At 40.8% G+C, this 16,138-nt stretch overlaps 1 protein-coding gene across 3 annotated transcripts in view; it reads left to right on the forward strand.

The window, feature by feature from the left end:
* Nucleotides 1-235: 235 nt before the first annotated feature.
* Nucleotides 236-16,138, forward strand: part of LYPD6 (LY6/PLAUR domain containing 6) — a 143,146-nt gene continuing 127,243 nt past the window's right edge. The window contains exon 1 of one of the 3 annotated variants that reach the window (XM_063790504.1): nucleotides 236-453. The gene's annotated coding sequence lies outside the window, so the exon portion shown is untranslated. Of the gene's footprint in view, nucleotides 454-731; nucleotides 991-16,138 lie in introns of those variants that run through there. The other 2 variants (XM_016949809.4, XM_016949808.4) reach the window with 2 other exon arrangements.

Raw genomic sequence — 16,138 nt, forward strand, 5'->3', positions numbered from 1 at the left:
CTCTAGATCGAACCGTCCAGGGGGGTCAAACACGATTTACAACAAGGAAGAGAAAAACCAATACGTCCCAAGAGGGCTGCAGGGGCTTTACCTGGAGGAAGGGTTGGGCAGAGGGTGGCAGTATTATGCCCTGGACTTTTTTGCACCAAACCCATAGGCGGATTCCCACTGCCTAAGACCTGCCTTCCTGGCTCTTCCCACCGCCTCCATGCTCCGCCCCGCAGCTTAGGTCTTTTACTGCAAACGTCAAGTGGTCTCCTCCTTCCCTGGGTTCGGAGCTTCACTTGCTCTTGAGCTCTGCGGTCCGGCGGATTTCGCGGGGCCCAGGGGATGGCGGGGAGTGAGATTTGGCCAGGGTCATTTCACACTGCCGGGCCTGCAGCCACGCACGCAGCTGCTGGCCCGGCTGAGGCTGGCGGCGAGGGAGAGGCGCAGGGGGTCGCGCACAGGAAGGTATCGGTGCACCCTGAGCAAACACTGCTCGCTTTCAACGCTCACTGGGAACAGGCTTCCCGGGAAGGTCCCAAATCTCTCCAGTTCCGCTCACCCTGCGGGCGGGAGCGCGGCGCCCGGGTGCCCCACCTGCGCCGGGCGGTCGGCTCCCGCTGGCCGGAGTTTGCAGACTTGGCGCTCAGGCCGATTCTCCCGGAGTTGGGTCGCGCGCGCCGGGCCAATGAGCGCGCCCCGCGGAGGGCTCCGCTCCCCCCGCGCGCGCTGATTGGTCCCGCGGCCCTCGAGGCCGGGCCGGCCGCGGCTGCAGGCGGCGGCCAGTGCCCGGCGCGAGTGGGAGTGGCGCGAGTGGGAGTGGCGCGCGCGCGCCCCCAGCCGCCCCCCGCCTCTCCCCGCCGCGCTCCCTCGCTCCCTCCCTGAGCTCCCGGGCTCCGGCAGCGCGCTGGCGGGGCGCCGCATTGCACACTCTGGGGGCGCCGCAGTGTTCGTGGGATGGGGCAGCGGGCTGCAGCTGGCGGCCGGAATCCGCGCGCAGCCCGGGTGAGTAGAGGCGGGCTTCCCGGGAGAGCACAAAAGAACAGGGGGTTGGTGCCAGCGGCCCCGGCTTAGGCGGGGCCTGGCCAAGCCACGGAGTGCGCTGAGTCGCTGGAACTACCCGATGCTAGGGCAGCCCCCTGGGGCCAGAGGAACTGGGGTCCCGGCCTCCGGCGTTTTGCCCCGAGTGGGCAGAGAGCCCCGCGCGCAGCCTGGACGGGTCCAGAGGGGCGTGTGTACTCGTGTGTGTTGGGCTGGCGCGTGGAGGGTGGGATGGAAAGGTCAGGAGCTGCCAAGTTCAAGGCTGGAGGAACCTTTCCCAGGAGTAATTCAGCATCTTCTCACGGCCCAGCATGCGTCCACCAGGAACTCCAGCCGGAGGGAGTTCCTGGGCGGCGGACTGGCAGCACCCCACATGTTGCTGCGGGGCGGGGGGCAGTGGCGGTAGCCCGGCTGCGGCCACCCGGAGCCTCTAAGGGAGGTGCAGTGTGCTGGAGGTACCTCCCCGCCGCTGCAAGACCACGCTAGGCCTTTCAGCCATCCACCCCGACAACCCAGGGAAGGGACCATCCACCTACAGAGTTGGGATTTGGCCTGGGCTTGACTTGGCGACCTGTTTTTCTCTCTGGTAACAGCAGTTCCGTTGATTCACATTTGGCTAAGCGTTCAGTTACAACCTAAAGCTCACTATCTGACGGTCTGACTCGCTCTGACCCCCACCATATCCTCACTATCTCTACCGCTGCCCTCCTCCAGTCCCCTCTCCCGCCCCAGTATCTGCCCTGCTCCTCACTGCGGGGCTCAAAACTTGGTGTTTGAGCATGATTGCCTTCGGTGTGGTCCTTGGCATTTTCAAGTGTCACAATCACATCCCGTTTCCTAGAGGACTCCAAAGACTTGTTATAATGGGATGGGGGAGAGAATTGGGTGGGGGGGAATGGAAGAGGGTCTTTGGTAGTCACTTGTTGGAAGAACAGCATTGACCTCCCAGAGCATATGACAAAAAGAATGTTAAGCTTCTTTCTATGGTAACCTCCCCAAGGTGTGACCTACAAAATTCAATTTTCTTTGTGGGAGACAAGGGAGTTTAGATTCTCCAGGGGGAAGCTTATTTCTTGTTAAATTGACTTGCGGTGACATACACACTGTTCTGCTCTGCTCTGGCCAGCCATTGCAGATGCCATGATATTATTAGAGCAATTCCCTTAAAGCCATTACATTTTCTTTCGAGTGAGAGGAACTCGAGCTAGCTGTTTAAAATTTTGGATCTGCACCTTATTTCTCTAGAAGACATTAATGGTTACTGTATATGCGCTCACGTGTACCAAGTTTGCAAAAGGTATTTGTGCAATCGCCCATGAAATGGCTTAATGCACATTTATGTTAAACCCATTTAAATGTAAAACATCTATCTGTTTTCAATTTTAGTTTCCACCTCGACCAAAGGCACCAGACTGAAACAAGACTTAAAAGAGGCTTCCTTGTTTAAATAGAGGTTTATAGAACTCTAGTCCTGAGAGCACACAGTAAGCTTTCTGAGCTTGTAGGCACACAAAGCTTGTTAAAAATCGTGAAATGGTTCCTTGAGTTGGAAATAATGGAAATGCTTCCAGACCAATTAAGACAGACAGTTGATGAAGCTACACTCTGAAGCTGTTGACAATTTTTGTAAGGTGAATGTTTATAGTACATAATGCATAAATGGGGCTGATTCTAGGCAAATAATATCAAGTAAAAAACCATACCATGTGTTGTATCATACTGGATAGTTTATATGGCATATTGAAATCTACTATTAAAGTGTCTGAGGAAATCATATCTTTATCATCCCCATTTCACAGATGAAACAACTGAGGCTTTCAAAGATTGACTTTTCCAAGATCAATAGCAGAGTTCAGTCAAGTGTTTTTCAAATTCTTTCCTCCCTCACCCCTTCCCTTCCTTCCTTCCTTTTTGGTGTTTACCTACTTCTTTGTTGTTTACCTACTTCTGATTTCTGCACCTCTTTTTACTGTTTAACCCATAGCTTGAGGGACCATTGTGAATCATCCCCAAAAGGCTTTGCTGTCTGCTAAATATCATTTAGCTCCCACTAAGGTGAGGGCTGATAAAGATTCAAGGTGAAAACTAGGAATAGTTTTAAAGAGCTACCCTTTTCAAAGAGATACGTTATTTTTGCTAATGAGTTGTTAAAGGTACATATAATCAAACCCCTAAAGGATGATGTCCTAATTGTAATGTTTCAGAAAGACAAGTAACAGTAGGAGAGATGTGTGAGAAATATATAAGTCTCCTATTTTATAAACACACTCCTTATAAGCTCTGTAGACGATTAACAATAGAAATAATAAATGAATATCTCATTAGTGCTATTCTTATTTTAAAAAGAATTGACAAAATAGATGACTTAAATAAAATCAGAACTACTCTGGAAACACAAAAAGCACCCACTTATCAGAAGTCCTGAAATCCTCAATGACTAGTGTACAAATGTAGCGGAAGACATTGGTTAGAGAGAAATCATATTTTTACTTGCAAAGCTAGCAATAAGAAGCGTACAGATATCTGCCTATCTGATTATTTTTTAAGGGCTCTTCATTTGCAAATCTATTCTTGGAAAATGATTGCTTACAATATTTACTTGTGTCATTGCATACTATTTATTAATGAGATTAATTTCATTTGCAATAACGTGGTTAAGTGTTGAGCTTACTAGTAGTAAGTCTTGGTTAAGTATGTGGGCTTTGGATTCGAGTCTTGTCTTCACATACACTAACTGTGGGACTTCAAAAAATGATAGAACTTCTCTGTGCCTTAGTTTTCTTATGTGTAAAGCATGAATAATGCACCTACCTCATGCAGTTTTTAAAATTTATTCATGCAGCAAATGTTTAGCGATTGCCTATTAGGTACCAGCTCTGCTCTAGATGCTAGGGATACATGTGCAAACTCCTTGCCAATGAAGTTTACCGTCTGGTGCCTGAAATCTAATGACACAATGCATTTAAAATGCTTGGGATGGGACCTTACACCTACCAAATGCCCCGTTATTGTTAGCTGTTGGTATCATACATTCTTTCAGGAACTGTTCAGAGTGCCTACCAGATGTAACACAGATTGCAGCATGTAATGATGAATGATATGTGTTTCAATTCAATTAAGTCTTCTAATGGAAGAGGGGACTCCAAAGAAGGACATCAAGAGTATAATCAATCTCTAAAAGGGAATTCAATGCTGATATGTTAGGGAAGAAATGAAAAGAAATACTTAATTTACCCATAAGAAAGTGGGAAGCATACGAATTACCTTATAGAAACCCAAAAGTGATAAGAAAAACAAGTCTTGTACCCAAGCTCTGTAAAACACTAAACTCATAGTGAAAACACATAGGGAAAGTAAAGAAAAGAAAAAGAAAGCTTACCTGGATACATGTAATGAAAAAGGAAAATTTGAAGGGTCAGTTTATTAAATTGACCTTATGAAGGGCAACAGATCCCAGGCATACTAGAAATGGGGTAACCAAAAGTGAATTTGTTAAAAAAAAATCCTTGCAATGGATTTCCAAAACAATAATGAAAGTCCCTTAAATACTGTGAAATAAGGATTGTGGAACTACTCATCTTTCATCATACCAAACATGTACTGGGAGATAAAAAGAGATAAAACAGAGTGTAAATGAATTCTTTGCTTCTGTTTTTGCTGAGTAATATTCCTACACCCAGGCTTTCTCAAGCAATACACACATTGGTGGTAATAGATCAAGAAGTGGCAAGTGCTGAGGATATTCCAGACCTAATCAGCAGACTAATTACAGATAAATCACCAAGACTAGATGGCCTTCACCTAAGTATATTGAAGAAGCCTGGTGTGTACGTGACAGCAATCTGGGGTATTGCTGGGGGATTGATTGGTGTCCTTGGGGGCTCCAGTCAGGGGAGGGGTTTCCAGAAGGACTAGGGGCCAAGAAACCAGACCCGTGTCCCTGTGGATGATTGGGAGATGGATATTCAAAGTAAACACAGATTACAGCAAGTAACGATTTTTTTTTTTTTTCTGAAGAAGGGGGATTGACGTGTTAGAGTTAAAGAAGGAAAATACAGTCATGCACCTCATAACAATGTTTGGGTCAAGAATGCACTGCTTATATGATGGTGGTCCCATACGAGTATAGTGGAGCTGAAAAATTCCTATCACCTAGTGACATCTTAGCCGTGGTGATGTCGTGGCACAACACATTACTCACCTGTGATAATGCTTGTGTAAACACACTTACTGTGTTACCAGTCTTAGAAGAGTATGGCACGTACAATTATGTACAGTACATACTACTTGAGAATGATATTAAACACCTATGTTACTGATTTATGTATTTACTGTTAATGCAATTTATCATTATCTTAGAGAGAACTCCTACTTATTATTATTTTTTTAAAGTGAACTGTAAACAGCCTCAGGCAGGTCCTTCAGGAGGTATTCCAGAAGAAAGCATTGTTATCATAGGAGATGTCAGCTCCATGCGTGTTATTGCCCCTGAAGACCTTCCAGTGGGACAAGATGTGGTGGTGGAAGACAGTGATATTGATGATCCTAATCCTGTATAGGCCCAGCCTAATGTGTGTGCTTATGTCTTAGTTTTTAACAAAAAAGTTTAAAACATGTTTTCATTTAATAGAAAAAAAGCTTACAGAATAAGGATTTGAAGAAAATATGTTTGTACCATGTGTTTGTGTTTTAAGCTAAGTGTTATTACAAAGGAATCAAAAAGTTAAAACATATGAAAGTTTGTAAAATAAAAAAATTACAGTAAACTAAGGTTAATTTATCATTGAAGAAAGAAAAAATGTTAAAATAAATTTAGGGTAGCCTAAATGTAGTATTTATAAAACCTACAGTAGTCTACAGTAATGTCCTCAGCCTTCACTTCTACTTCCCACTCACTCACTTGCCACTCACTCACTCACCCAGAGCAACTTACAGTCCTGCAAGCTCCATTCATGGTAAGTGCCCTATATAGGTGTATCTTTTTTCTTTGATACCGTATTTTTATGGTACCTTTTCTATGTTTAGATACACACATACTTACTATTGTGTTACAGTTGCCTGTAGTATTTAGTGCAGTAACATACTGCACAGGTTTGTAGCCTAGGAACAAAAGGCTATACCATATAACTTAGGTGTGTAGTAGGCTATACATCTAGGCTTGTGTAAATATACTCTGTGATGTTCACACAGTGACAAAATCAGCTAATGATGGCTCTCTCAGAACATATCTCCATTGTTCAGTGATACATGACTATATGTTTGTTGCCAAGTGTTGCAGGAAATATATTTTAATGTTTCAGAAAGCCTAACCAGGTTTCCGATTCCAGTTCCCTCCTCATTCATGACCTTTTCTTATGAATGGGAAATTGGCTAAGGAAACAAAAAACAAAAAATGGAGATCAATAGGTATATCTCTGAGTGGACAAATAGCCTCTTCCAGGAAGTAGTTTGGGGATGGTCTAATTTAACACTTTTGTAAATGCTTATGGGTGATATGCAGTTCTTATGGTAAGTAAAAACCAAGCTGCTAAAGTTGAACTATAGAAATAACTTAAAAGATCATCTAAATAGGAAGAAAAATAATAGAAGATTAAAGTCAAAATGGAAGATTGAAGATAAGTGTACTTGGAAAAAGCAATCCCAAGAACATTTATAGGAGATAGTTTTAAATTCTGTTCCCATCAGCAGACAGCATAGCTGGCTAGTAGTCTCTCAGCTCTCTAAAACACATGTGTCCACCAAGTTAAAGTCAATGTTAGAAAAAGTGTAGGATATAAAACTCTGTATTAATGTGATGCTATTTTAAAAATATATATGGCTGAATAAGTTTATATAAATAAACCCTCTCTATTTGTTCATCTGTGTGGAAAGAAATACATCAAAATATTAACAGTGACTCTCTCTAAGTAATATGGGATTGGAAGTGATTTTTATTATCCTCTTTTACCTGTGTTCTCCAAATTTTCTACATTAAACACATATTCTTATAAGACAAAACATTATGAAAATAAGATTTAGTATTATAACCTCAGGTTTCATGTAGTGTTAATAGAAAGAAAGCTCATTTGATTATTATTTCTATGTCTTCTGAAAATCTGTAGTTGAAAATTTTTTTGCCTTTTTATCCCCTCTGAATTCCCCATGTAAAAAGGGCAGCATGTTGAAATAACTTTGTGTGTGTGTGTGTGTGTGTGTGTGTGTGTGTGTGTTTGGTGTTAGGAAAAAATGTGGTTGATGTGCTTTTTAAAATAGAACTAGGAAATGTAAAAAGATTTCGTTTTTGCCATAACTCAGGATTTGAAGAACAAAGTTATAGAAGCACTGCTGATTTCTTTCTAGACTGTAAGCGCTACGAGGACAGGCACCGAATCTGTTTCTTTCCTTTCTGACTGTGTAGTGCTTGCCTTGGTGTCTAGCACGGAAGACTCTCCCAGTAAATACGTTGGAATGTTTTGAATTGAATGATAGGATTAAAAACTCTGATAAGCATGTAGAAATTTGAAATAAGAGTTTCTAGGGCCCATTGTATCCTCTGAGGTCATATGATTCACTCACGTTTTAGTTTGTTTCTCTGTAAGTTATCCTGGCAGTCTTTGTATTATATGACCCCTGGGCCACAAAAGTGGTTTGTGCTGGTCATCTGGGATCCTCTGGCTTATTCTCAAGTTTTGATCCAGCTCCTGCCACTTGCATCCATCTCTCATTTCAGTTTGTTTTGTGCTTTGGGGCTGGTGTTTTGTTTCTTTCCTTGGCTCTGGATTTTGTCTCTCTTTCAGCCTTTGGCTTGGGTTCATCATCTTTTTCTCCCACTGTGGACACCAGTGTATATAATCCCAGTTAGCTCTGGCCCCCTTTAAAAAAAAAACTTATATTTTAGGTTCAGGGGTACATACACAGGTTTGTTAGATAGGTAAATTGCATGTCACAGGGATTTGGTGTACAGATTATTTCCTCACCCAGGAAATAAGCATAGTTCTCAATAGGTAATTTTTAATTCCTCACTCTCTTCCCACCCTTTACCCTCAAGCAGACCCCAGTGTTTGTTGTTCTCTTCTTTGTGTCCACGTGTTCTCAATGTTTAGCTCTCACTTATAAGAGCATGTGGTATTAGGTTTTCTGTTCTTGGATTAGTTCACTTAGGATAATGGCCTCCAGCTTCATCCATGTTGCTGCAAAGTATGTGATCTCATTTTTATGGCTGCATAGTATTCCGTGGTGTATATGTACCACATTTTTTTAATCCAGTTTACTGTTGATGAGCATTCAGGTTGATTCCATGTATTTGCATTTAGGTTGATTCCATGTATTTGCTATTATGGATAGTGTTGCAATGAACATACACATTCATGTGTTTTTATGTAGAACAATTTGTATTCCTTTGGGTATATACCCAATAATGGGATTGCTGGGTCAAGTGGTAATTCTGTTTTAAGTTCTTTGAGAAATTGCCAAACTGCTTTCCACAGTGGCTGATCTAATTTACAATTCCACCAGCAGTGTATAAGAGTTCCCTTTTCTCTGCAACCATGTCAGCATCTTTTATTTTTTGGCTGACCCTTCTTGATAAGCTAGAATCTTTTAAAGAGTGGTTTATACCACAAACTATTAAGTATTAACAATTGAATATTACTGTGGTCTGAATAGTGGCATACCTCCAAAATTATGTGTTGGAACATAATCCCCAATGTAATAGTATCAAAAGGTGGGGCCTTTTGGACAGAGCCCTCATGAGTGGGATTAGTGCCTTTATAAAAGAGGTTGAAAGGAGCTCCCTTGTTTCTTCTGCCATGTGAGGACACAGCAACAAGGTGCCATCCATGAGGCAGAGAATGAGCCCTCACCAGACACCAGATCTGCTGGTATTGTCATCTTGGACTTCTCAGCCTTCAGGACTGTGAGCAATAAAATTCTGTTATTTATAAATTACCCCGGCTAAGGCATTTTATTATAGCAGCCTGATGGACTAAGACAAATATTAACACCTGATCCCCAGAAGGGATCTAGGAGTCATTGTAGATTGTTCTCCAATATTAGCTTAATAAGGCACTGTAGTCAGATTATTCAGTAATATCCCTGGTATTGTCAGAAGGAGTCTTGGCAGAAGAACAGAAAATTTTATGTTGTTTTAACATAAAATCTGGTATATATGTTACAACATGCAACCCTTATTGTCATTTTCAAGAAAGACAGATAGGGAGGAATTGGATAAGAGCAATAACATGGTCAAGCCAGTGCCCAGGACTTTGAGTGAGGACTTAGGGGAAGTAGCTATTTTCTGATGACAGAATGTAAATAGAACTCTGGCTTGGAAGATAAAGGCTGAAGGGATAGGAGCCTAGTGTATACATTATGAAGGCCACTGCCTGCTAGAGAGTCTTCTTTAACTAATCCGACTCCAAGACTAACATAGACCAACCCAAAGACTACGTATAACCAGAAGGCCATAGGGCAGGAACTCCTGCTTGCCATCAGGTGCTTCTCTTTGAGGGAGTTCTTGAAATGGTCCACAGCTCAGGTGTGAAGAGATGAGATCTATATTGGACAGGTTCTGGAGCCATCGTGGCTTAGAAGCCTCATTCCCCTAGGAGTTGATATCTCTTGTAACTCCATAGACAAAGCTTCCAAGGTCTCATAGGGATGTGCCCAGTTTCCAGAATCATGGCCCTCAGGGAAGCCCCAAGCATGGTGTCCTATCAGGTAATTTTAGTTTTCAACCAGCCTACCAATTACAGTCATAGCTGTAACTTGTTACTATGACGTTTTTACTCTTATCAGGTTGCTACAATAAAACAGCTAGACAGATACCCGAAGTCAAATTCTCATGCACAGTTACAAGTAGAGTGAATTGGCATTATTTTTCACAAAAATTAAAAACTAGAACTAGAATACATCTGTTGATATCTGAAAACAAGGGATTTTAGACAGAAAGCAATGAGGTCAGACTATGTAATACCCCTACCTCCTGTCCTGCGTTCCCACCTGCTCATCCTTATTCTCTGGACAAGAGGATGCAAAGTAAAATTAAAAATAGGTTCAAAAGTGTTTAGGTGTATGCGTGAGTAATTACCACATAATGGATTGTTAGGCAAAACGAAAGTATTGGGTGTAAAATCTTCATCTTTTGCTAGAATTTTTATTGAATTCTTTTAATTCAGATTCCTGATCACCTAACCGAATGAATTCACAACAACTTTTGCAGCAGTTATGACTTGTTCTCAGCCATAGATAAAGGAATTCGTAAACCCAGGATTGTCCTACGATTTCTGCCTTTTCTTTTGGAAATCATTATTGCTACTTGAACTACCAAAAAAGTATATTTAAGCATTCCTGGTGATTAAATAACAATGCAGTTAGTGTGTTTTTGTAGTAGGATTTTGGGTAAACATTTTCAAAAAATATTTAATATTTTTATGACCTAAAAAAGCAGGAGAAATAAAGGCTATTTTAAGCACAATTTTTAGTGCCTTGTAGTATAACATATTAGCCCAGATGTACATATTACTTAAATTTCTATCAAGATATCTAGAAATACTAGTTCTTTTATGCTGTTACAGAACTTTAGATAATATAATCATTTACTTGCACTTATAATAACAGCATTTATTACCCTCTACTTTTACTTGCATGGTTTTTCATCCACAGGACTCTACCTGCTTGTGAGAGATTATGTTAATTTTCCATTGGCAGAGAGGCAATGTAGAGGGAAGGTTGGAGGTCTGGGCTCTCCTGTGGTGTAATTCTGCCTCCACCAGTTGCTACCTGTGTGACCTTGGGCAAGTTATTTAGTTTCCTCCAGTTTTACCGGCTACACCATTAACTAGCTGGCTGACCTTTAGCCAGCAGGTCACCCACTGGGTATCATTTGCTTCAACTGTACAAATCAAAAGGCTTCACTAAATTCCCAGATGAGTAGGAACCAACGTATAGTTTTTGATATTTAAAATTACCCATTAATGCTGATCTAATAAAATTGCTTTGATTAACTGAAAGTGTGGCATAGTGTTGGTATATAGACTAAAATAAATAAACATTCAAGAATTCTTGTCTTCTAAGAACATGAGACCTCTAATAAATAATTTAAAAGGTGTAGCACATCCCCCCAGAATATATTTTCTTGCTATGTAGATCTTCACTGTTCTTTGACTCGCCATGTGGAATACATTTAATTTCTTAGAAAATTTTCAATCTTGGAGAAAAAAATTCACTTTCAAGTGTTCTAAAAATATTGCCACTTAAAAATACTGACTTTAATAGAAGTAATATCCTGCGTTTATATAGTGGCTTTTCATGGAAGATCAAAGGAATGGTATTAGAAGTACATGGTTTTTCTTTTATGTATAACTTCATAGGAGAATTTTCTTTTGTTGAGTTCTTTTAATTCAGATTCCCGATCTGAATTAAAAGAACTACCCGAGTGAATTCACAAAAAGTTTGCAGCAGTTGTGCCTTGTTCTCAGTCGGGTGTGTCCTTGGTCGGGGTGTCCTTCCATCCATTATTCCACAATTTACAATGCTTCTCATCCTTCAAAGCCTAGTTCAATGCAGCCTCCCCAAAGACGCCTTTTCTACTGATTCCCTCATCAGTGTAAATTTTGCTCTTTTACGTATACCTGTATTTTGTAGTAACATATTCTTTGTTACATTCTCTACATTCTCTTGTTACCTGTATTTTTAGTCTTATTTCTCATGGATGCCAGCATGAACATGTTTTGCATAGAGTAAGCCCTCAGTCGATATGCTTAATAGAATAATGTCTTTCATAGAGAAAAGCTGTAAAGATCTGGGGGGAATCACAAAGGATTGCATCTTAGACTCGTTGTGCTACTATAACAAAATACCTGAGACTGGGAAATTTATATCGAACAAAAATTTATTTCTCACACATCTGAGGCTGAGAAGTCCAAGATCAAGGCATCGGCTGGTGAGGGCACAGTCTCTCTGCTTCTAAGATGGCACTTTGTTGCTGTGTCCTCACATAGGGAAAGACAGAAGAGCAAGTGAGTTAAGGCCATGTGAAGAAGTCTCTTCTATAAGGCCCTAATCCCATTTGCGAGGGAGGAGCCTTCATGCATAATCACCTCTTGAAAGTTCCATCTCTTAATACTATCACATGACCACACCTGAATTTTGAGGGATCACAGGGAAACCATAGCAGATTGGTTTAGATGGAAGGGATAGGTTTTGCATTATATGACAAACTGTTACCTAATTTTGGTCCCTGGATGTCCAGGAAGAACAAATGTGAATACCACAAGCTGTACACATTCTTCTTAGAGACTCTACTCTGCCGCTGTGTCCTTATAATGAATACCTTTTAGGTATTGAGGGTTTTCACAAAACAGACTCTAAGCCCTGAGTTGCCCATGACCTAGGACTTTGGAAAGTTAGGTATGATATTTTTACCCTTACCCTGGGGAAGGCACAAAACTATTAATGAAGGATATGCCCCCATGACCCAAATACTAGGCCCCACCTTCAACACTTGGGATCACATTTCAACATGAGATTTGGATGGGATACAACACCCAAACCATATCAGTGGGTAATTTATATTTTTAAAATATACAAAAGTTTAAGGAAGAAAATAATCATTCCCCATTTTATCACACAGATTTAATTATTCGTGTGTATTTTCTTTATTATTTTAATGATATTCTTTTTCTCTGTGTCACATGGTCGCTACCTAGTTATGGATACAGCATATGTTGAATGTATTTGATCCTTATCTTCCTAGAGTAAACCAGAGGCCAATATAGCAAATTTACTACGTATAAAGATGTACACTGTTCTTCTATGCTACTGAAAAACTCTTTCATCAGTAGTCTCCCATATGGCCTCCCGTTTGTGGGAGGGAATAATGTGCATAGTTAGGGCTGGTATTTTTTAAACAAAGAAATAGACAAGGCCAGATCTGTTTAATCTCTAACGGCCAGTGTTCTTTCTGTTCATTCCCATAGATTAGAATCACAGCCAACTGGCTTAAAATGTTGTTTTAAGGAGCACCAGGTGAGAGGTGGCCAGATCAGCATCAGCTCCCCACAGTCCTGATAAATGACTCAAGGTTCAACTCCTCCTGTTGCCAATGTTGTTATTCTTTGGTAAGGTGAACCAGGCAAGCAAAAATCAACATGGTACAAAAAAATTTTTCTCACCAAAGCTATTTGGTGGCTCAACTTTCTAAATGAAGGGCACTGCATTTCATAGATAGAATAGCATTTTAAAGACATGTACTGTCCTATAATGGTACTTTCTTCTCAGTTGGGAACTATCTAGGAGAGATCTGTGCTAGAGGAGACAGTTTTCAGCTAGGACATGCAAATTCAAGAAAGGTCCAGTGCCATAGCGTCTACAAGACGTCTTGTAGAGAAGCAAGCAAACTCATTTCCTATAGCTTCTGGGCAGTTCTGGCATTGCACGTGGGTTTCAGATCTCTTCCAGAGAAGCAGTGTACTGAATAAGATCGAACATGGAAAATGGAAAGGAAGAGTGGGCAGAGAAGAAGGAGCTAAAGAACTTTTAATAAAGAAAGTATCATCTACTTTATAATAGATTAAAAAAAAACTTTTTGATCCTATCTGATTCCTGTCCTATCAGAGAAATCCCTAAAATGAACAAATTTGAGGAGAATGACAAACATCCATCTGCCTTAAATTATCTTCCAAATTTCTGCCACTCCCAGCTTCAAAGCCACTCCTTTGGCAAGTCATTGATTCAGCCTTAGAAGATCACTGTTAAAAGCCTTCCCTGAAGGGAAAATCATGCTCGTTAATGAATGAATCTAAGCTGGGTAACATACTCTTCCAGTAGGCAAGTGAAAGCTGGGGGAATATGAGTCCAAGCAAGGGGACTGAGATGGGGAAATAGAGGAGGTAACTTTTTCCTTGTAAGATGTGGGTGGAAAGGAAAGATGTTGAGATCTTTGCTTGTTTCCCACTTTCATCTAAACTCTCATCATGCTGTTTGCTGAATTATCAACCACCAATTAGTGGTAGGTTTTAGGCCAAGCCAGGTAACTTCTTTGAACTTCAGTTTCCTCAAAATGATTGCATAAGATCAGCACTTCCAAAGGAGGACCTGTAAGGAAAAACACTGGTTCTGTGGGATATTACAGGAAAAAAAAACAGTGGATTAAAAATGTTTTTGTTTTTTGAGTTGCAGGACTTTTAGAACATTTAGTAACTGAATGTTCACTCTATATATCTGAAAGAAGGTGCAATATATAATATTCAGTGATTCCCAGACCTGTTTGACAGTGATACTCATTTTGAGGGTTCATCTTGAGGGTCAGTGTTTTCTGAACACAAAATATTGGACTATCTGGTGTCTGACGTCCTTCTATGTTTTAAATTCTGTGAATGTACAATTAGTTTGTCTCTCCTCCTATTTCTTTCCTAGCCAGCCCCCTTGCTTCTTATCTAGAACTGTTTTTGTGTTGTGTGTAAACCATTTGATCAACAATGTACTCTGTTAGAAAATCTCTGCATCTACTTTAAGAGAAGTGCATGTTGAGATAGTGCAAATCTGCAAGCTATGCACTTTTCCCTTTTATTTTTATATTTTAGACTACATTAAGTCAAAGGCAGTCAAAAAGCAAACAATAAATTCCCCAAGTGCTGTACACCCTGCCCAATATCCTAATAAAAATATTGAAACATTTATACTAATAGAGGGGATAATATTTCAGAAAAGAATCATTTACAAAAGACCCAGATTTTATTCCGACAGAGGCATTTCTAAGCAAAGCAGGGCAATTAATCATAGAGCTGTAACATAAAGATGAAAAGACGAATACTGAATATGTAGAAAATGTGCGCTATTCTTCCCTTCATCTTTAGAATTACAAAAGATGTTTATCACCCCTTGCCTTACCAACACCGATCTTGGATTTTTTATTTGGCTTCTGCACCAGATTCACCCTTGACTTGATGAGGAGCAGGTAAAAGCTGAAGTGCTTTGTGGGAGTGGGTGCGGGAGTGGAGGAAGGTATAGACATCCAGGATGTAGGATGGCTGTGTCTGAATTAGACCTCCTCCTACAAAAATAGCTCCTCTTCCAGATGTTTTTTAAAGTGAGGGAATACAAGGTGGTCATCTGTAATCTCTTAAGTCAGAAAGAGGAAGAGGCAGACATAGTGTCTCGTGCCTATAGTCCACCTACTTGGCAGGCTGAGGCAGGAGTATGGATTGAGTCCAGGAGTTTGGGGCTGCAGTGTGCTGTGACTGCACCTGTAAATAGTCATTGCATTCTAGCCTGAGCAACACAGTGAGACTCCATCTTTTAAAAAAATAAAAAGAGAGTAAGGATTCTCACTGAGACACCCCCTGACCCCATCTCTGAAAAAAGAATGAATAAAGAGTAAGGATTCACACTGACTATTTTTCATATACTTATTGTTGCATGTTATGAATTCTCTGAAAGTAAAATGATCTGAATATCTACAGGTAACCTACAGGTAATCTATAGCAGACATCTTACTGTAGGCTATGTGTTTGGTTTGATTGTCTATGGTCCACCCTTAATTTAATTTTTTTTTTTTTTTTTTTTTTGAGACGGAGTCTCGCTTTGTTGCCCAGGCTGGAGTGCAGTGGCGCGATCTCGGGTCACTGCAAGCTCTGCCTCCTGGGTTCATGCCATTCCCTGGCCTCAGCCTCCCGAGTAGCTGGGACTACAGACACCTGCCACCACTCCTGGCTATTTTTTTTTTTTTTGTATTTTTTAGTAGAGACAGGGTTTCACCATGTTAGCCAGGACAGTTTTGATCTCCTGACATTGTGATCCACCCACCTCGGCCTCCCAAAGTGCTGGGATTACAGGTGGGAGCCAACGCACCCGGCCTTAATTTAAATTTTTAAGAATATTTGTCAAATTTTCTGTTATTTGAATTCAAGCTTACCTCTGATGAAACATTAATATTTCTATTTAGTTTTCCTTGTCTTGTTTAAAAAATTGGAATTTGTTGTGTACATTTGATTATGTATATTTTAAAACTCCAAATTGCATTTTGAAATTTGGCAGACAACTGATAACTGTATTTTTCTCAAATATATAAAAGATATATTAATAATATTAGCTTTGCTCTGAGGTCTCGTAGGTCTGTAGCCTCCTTGAGTTG

Source organism: Pan troglodytes, chromosome 13 (genome assembly GCF_028858775.2).
Source record: "Pan troglodytes isolate AG18354 chromosome 13, NHGRI_mPanTro3-v2.0_pri, whole genome shotgun sequence".
NCBI lineage: Eukaryota > Metazoa > Chordata > Mammalia > Primates > Hominidae > Pan > Pan troglodytes.